Raw genomic sequence first — 5,389 nt, 5'->3', positions numbered from 1 at the left:
TTGGCCATTTACCTTAAAAATATTACCGATGTTTGGATTCTCTATCTCAACGGTTCCATATGGATAAACAGTTTTAACTATAAACGGGCCGGTCCACCTAGATCGCAATTTTTCTGGAAATAAATGAAGTCGTGAATTATACAATAAAACTTTCTGGGAAGGCTCAAATGTTTTCCTTATAATATTTCTATCATGAAAGACTTTCATTTTGTTCTTATAAATTCGAGCATTCTCATATGCTTAATTCCGAATTTCCTCTAGTTCATTAAGTTGAAATTTGCGTAGTGAACTAGCCTTATCCATGTCAAAATTAAATTTCTTAATAGCCCAGTAGGCCCTATGCTCCAATTCCACAGGCAAGTGACAAGGTTTGCCAAAAATAAGACGGTACGGAGACATACCAATCGGACTTTTAAAAGCAGTACGATAAGCCCAAAGTGCATCAGTTAAACACAAAGACCAGTCTTTGCGATTTGGGTTAACCGTATTTTCCAGAATATTCTTAATTGATCGATTGGATACTTCAACTTGTCCACTTGTCTGTGGATGATAAGGGGTGGCGACTTTATGGGTGATCCCATATTTTCGCATTAAAGCCTCAAAAGGCTTATTACAGAAGTGTGAACCCCCATCACTGATGATGGCTCGAGGCGTTCCAAATCGAGAAAGAATGTTTTCTTTTAAAAATTTTAACACAGTTTTATGGTCATTATGCTTGCAAGGAATTGCCTCAATCCATTTGGAGACATAATCTACAGCTACTAAGATGTACAAATTTCCGAATGAAGGAGGAAATGGGCCCATAAAATCTATTCCCCAACAATCAAATATTTCGATAATTAAAATTGGGTTGAGAGGCATCATATTCCTACGAGTTATCCCACCTAACTTTTGACAACGCTCGCAAGCTTTGCAAAAGTTATGGGAATCTTTAAACAAGGTGGGCCAATAGAAACCGCACTGTAAAATTTTTGCAGCCGTTTTCTTACCAGAGAAATGACCACCGCAAGCTTCAGAATGACAAAAGGAAATGACACTAATAAATTCGTCATTAGGTACACATCTCCTAATAATTTGATCTGGGCAGTATTTGAAAAGATAAGGATCATCCCAGAAGAAATTTTTTATTTCGGTCAGAAATTTTCTTTTATCCTGTTTATTCCAATGACTTGGTAGTTCACCTGTGACAAGAAAATTTGCAATGTCTGCAAACCAGGATGACGACGTGATCTCAAACAGTTGCTCATCAGGGAAAGTGTCTTTTATGGGTAAATTGTCTAAGGAATCTGGAAGAGTGAGACGGGACAAGTGATCAGCTACTACGTTCTCTACCCCCTTTTTATCTCTTATTTCTAGAAAAAATTCTTGGAGCAGAAGGATCCACCTAAGCAAACGCGCTTTAGCATCCTTTTTTGAAAGAAGGTACTTAAGGGCAGCATGGTCAGTGTAGATAATAATTTTGGATCCAATCAAGTAAGACCTAAATTTGTCTAGTGCAAATACTACGGCGAGTAGTTCTTTTTCCGTAGTGGTGTAATGCATTTGTGCACTATTTAAAGTCTTACTTGCATAGTAGATAACATAAGGTTTCCTTTCTTTTCTTTGCCCTAGAACTACCCCAACTGCATATTCACTAGCATCACACATAATTTCAAAAGGAAGCAACCAGTCAGGTGGTTGCATGATGGGAGCAGAGGTCAGCAAGCTTTTGAGTTTATCAAAAGCTTTTTGACATTCTTCAGACCACACAAATTGGGTTTCCTTTTGAAGGAGATTACATAAGGGTTTAGATATTGAGCTAAAATCTTTAATCCTATAAAATCCTGCATGACCCAAAAATGAGCGTATATCTTTGATAGTTTTTGGGTTGGGTAAGTTAGCAATTAAGTCAATTTTAGCCTTGTCTACTTCAATTCCTTCAGATGAAATGACATGCCCGAGAACAATTTCCCTAGTTACCATGAAATGGCACTTTTCCTAGTTTAAGATTAGATTTTTCTCCTCACACCGAATTAAGACTAGCTTTAAATGGTTCACACAGTTTTCAAAAGAGGAGCCGAAAATCGAAAAATCATCCATGAATACTTCCAAAAAGCATTCAACCATGTCAGAAAAAATACTGAGCATGCATCTTTGGAAGGTTGCAGGAGCATTACATAATCCAAAAGGCATTCTCTTGTAAGCAAATGTGCCAAAAGGACATATGAAAGTGGTCTTTTCCTGATCTTCAGGATCAATTGCAATTTGGTTGTAATCTGAATAGCCATCTAGGAAGCAATAAAATTTGTGGCCTGCCAACCTTTCTAAGATTTGATCAATAAAAGGTAGAGGAAAGTGATCCTTCCTTGTGACAGAATTAAGTTTTCTATAGTCAATGCATACACGCCAACTAGTGGGGACCCTAGTTGGAACTAATTCATTGTTGGCATTTTTGACTATAGTAACACCAGATTTTTTTGGGACCACTTGGGTTGGACTTACCCATTTACTATCTGAAATTGGGTAGATCATACCCGCATCCAGAAGTTTCAGAACTTCTGCCCTAACCACATCCTTCATGTTTGGGTTTAATCGACGTTGAGGTTGACGAGAAGGTTTGGCATCAGCTTCTAAGTGGATTCTATGAGTGCAAATTGAGGGACTAATTCCCTTGATATCAGCAATTGTCCACCCTATTGCTCCCTTATGCTCTTTGAGAATTTCCAATAATTTTAGTTCTTGACTTTGTTCGAGTTGGGATGATATGATCACAGGAAAAGTCTCTTCTTGACCAAGGTATGCGTACTTGAGCTCAGATGGCAAAGGCTTTAGCTCAAGTTTAGGTGCTTGAACACTAGATGGTAGAGGACTATTGTTGCGTGTGGGCAATTCTTCAAAACGAGATTTCCACCTATCTGTATCCAACAAAGGAGCTGAATCTAATATAGCACTGATTTCTCTAAAGTTTTGGTTGATATCTGTATTTCCGAAATGAGTTAGGCATGTTTCTAAAGGATCAGAAGAAAGAGATGGGACAAGAGCATCTTCTACAATGGAGTCGATCAGATTAACTCCATGAATCTCATCATTTTCGTTGTCATTATCGGGTTGTTTGCAAATGTTAAATATATTAAAATCTATAGTCATATTCCCGAATGACATTTTCATTATTCCATTTCGACAGTTGATCAAAGCATTGGAAGTAGCTAGAAATGGGCGGCCTAAGATAACAGGTATTGGAGTGGTACAATTCATGACAGGCTGGGTATCTAATACTATGAAGTCGACTGGAAAATAGAATTTATCAATTTGGACAAGTACATCCTCGACTACTCCTCTTGGTATCTTTATAGATCGATCAGCAAGTTGGAGAGTAACCTTGGTGGGTTTTAGTTCACCAAGTCCTAACTGTTCATAAACTGAATAGGGCAGTAAGTTAACACTTGCACCTAAATCAAGAAGGGCTCGTTGTATCCTGAAGTTTCCTATGATGCAAGATATGGTAGGACAACCAGGATCTTTATATTTAGGTGGGGTGTTGTGTTTGAGAATAGCACTCACCTGTTCAGTTAGAAAAGCTTTCTTTTGTACATAAAGCTTTCGCTTTATGGTACAAAGATCTTTTAAAAATTTGGCATAAGATGGGATCTGCTTAATGGCATCTAATAGAGGAATGTTAATCTTTACTTGTTTAAAGATTTCCAGAATTTCTTGGTCAGGTATTCCCTTTTTAGCTGCAAGCAAGCGCTGAGGAAATGGAGCAACTATCTTGTGATGGGGTATTGGATCATCTTGTTCATTATCATCTTCATCCTTCTTTTCAATAGATTTTTCAGGTTTGCCATCTTTTGTCGGAATTTCTTTGTTAATTATTTTTCCACTACGAAGGGTTGTGACAGACTTAACTTGCTCAAATTTAGGTTGGGATGAACTTGCTTCATGGACCTCATGTTGACCCTTTGGGTTAGATTGAGATTGGGCTAGAAATGTCCCTTTTTTCCTAACATTGAGTTGAGCCTCAATTCTGCCTATAGAATTTTTAAGTTCTTGAAGTGACTGCATTGTATTCTGATTTATTTGAGTCTGCCCTTGCATGAAGGTTTGCAAAGTATCTTCAAGGGATTTCCTATGTGGTGGCACATAAGGAGTAGGAACAGAATTTTCTTGAGATTCATTGGCAGTGGGTCCATGTCTCCAGCTAAAGTTAGGATGGTTTCGCCAATTAGGATTATATGTTTCTGGAAATGGTCTTTTATAAGTATTGATGAAATTTGCTTGATCATGCAACACTTCTTGAAAAGCAGGGATTGTAGGACAATCCTTGGTCACATGTGCATTACTCTCGCAAATTCCACATATACTTTCAACAATAGTTTGTGCTTTTCCTATATTGGCTTTGCTTAATTCCATGGCTTCAACCTTTCTAGTCAGATTAGCAATTTTTACATTGACATCATTATCATCTTTAATAAGATATATTCCTCCTTTTGCATTAGGTGCTATTTTAGATTTTTCATTTTTATCTGTTGTATCCCAAGCTTGTGCATTTTCTGCTAAAAGATCAAAATAATCCCAGGCTTCATTTGGTTCCTTACTCATGAATTCACCATTACACATCATTTCTACAAATTGTCTCATATTGGAGGACAAACCATCATAAAAGAAACTAATGACCCTCCAAATTTCATATCCATGATGTGGGCAAGCAAGCAGAAGGTCCTTAAATCTTTCCCAACACTGAAAAAATGTTTTTCCATCTTTTTGTGCAAAGTTCATGATATTTCTTCTAAGTGTGTTTGTTTTATGTGTTGGGAAAAATTTCTTTAAAAATTCTCTTGTCATTTCTTGCCAGGTAGCTATGGTCCTAGGCCTTAAGGAGTGTAACCATGACTTAGCTTTTTCCTTTAAAGAAAAAGGAAATAACTTAAGCTTAACTACTTCTTCAGTGACATCATTGAAATGAAGTGTTGAACACACTTCATCAAATTCTTTTAGGTGCAAATAGGGACTTTCAGAATCAAGTCCGTGAAACTTTGGGAGTAATTGGATTATTCCTGGTTTCATGTCAAAAGCTCCCGCAGCAGTAGGAATGACCATACAGGATGGGGTACTGGTCCTAGTGGGTTGTAGATAATCACGAAGCGTTCTAATAGGTAAATCATCTTGAAATTCATTATCTCCCTGATTACTACCATTATCTTCCATTTGATTATTTGAACTTTTATCCCTAGATTCAACTCGGAATAATCTTTTCGTTTTATCCCTTTGCCACAACCGCATATACTGACCAATTAACCAGTCGATTTTTTTTTTAATTATTATTATTATTAATTATTTATTTATTTATTTTGTATATATATATATATTTAGAGTTTTGGATGAGTATGAATATTACCTAAAGCTATGAATA

General features: G+C 36.8%; 1 non-coding gene across 1 annotated transcript; it reads left to right on the top strand.

The window, feature by feature from the left end:
• The first annotated feature begins 4,666 nt into the window (after positions 1-4,666).
• On the top strand, positions 4,667-4,773 carry LOC113461579 (small nucleolar RNA R71). The gene has a single exon (XR_003383857.3). It is a non-coding gene; the product is annotated as a small nucleolar RNA R71 (small nucleolar RNA).
• Positions 4,774-5,389: the final 616 nt, after the last annotated feature.

Source organism: Phoenix dactylifera, chromosome 11 (assembly GCF_051530095.1).
Source record: "Phoenix dactylifera cultivar Ajwa chromosome 11, Ajwa_hap1_PhDact_Kaust_v1.1, whole genome shotgun sequence".
NCBI classification, from domain to species: Eukaryota; Viridiplantae; Streptophyta; class Magnoliopsida; order Arecales; family Arecaceae; genus Phoenix; species Phoenix dactylifera.
This window is presented reverse-complemented; position numbering and strand designations above follow the sequence as displayed.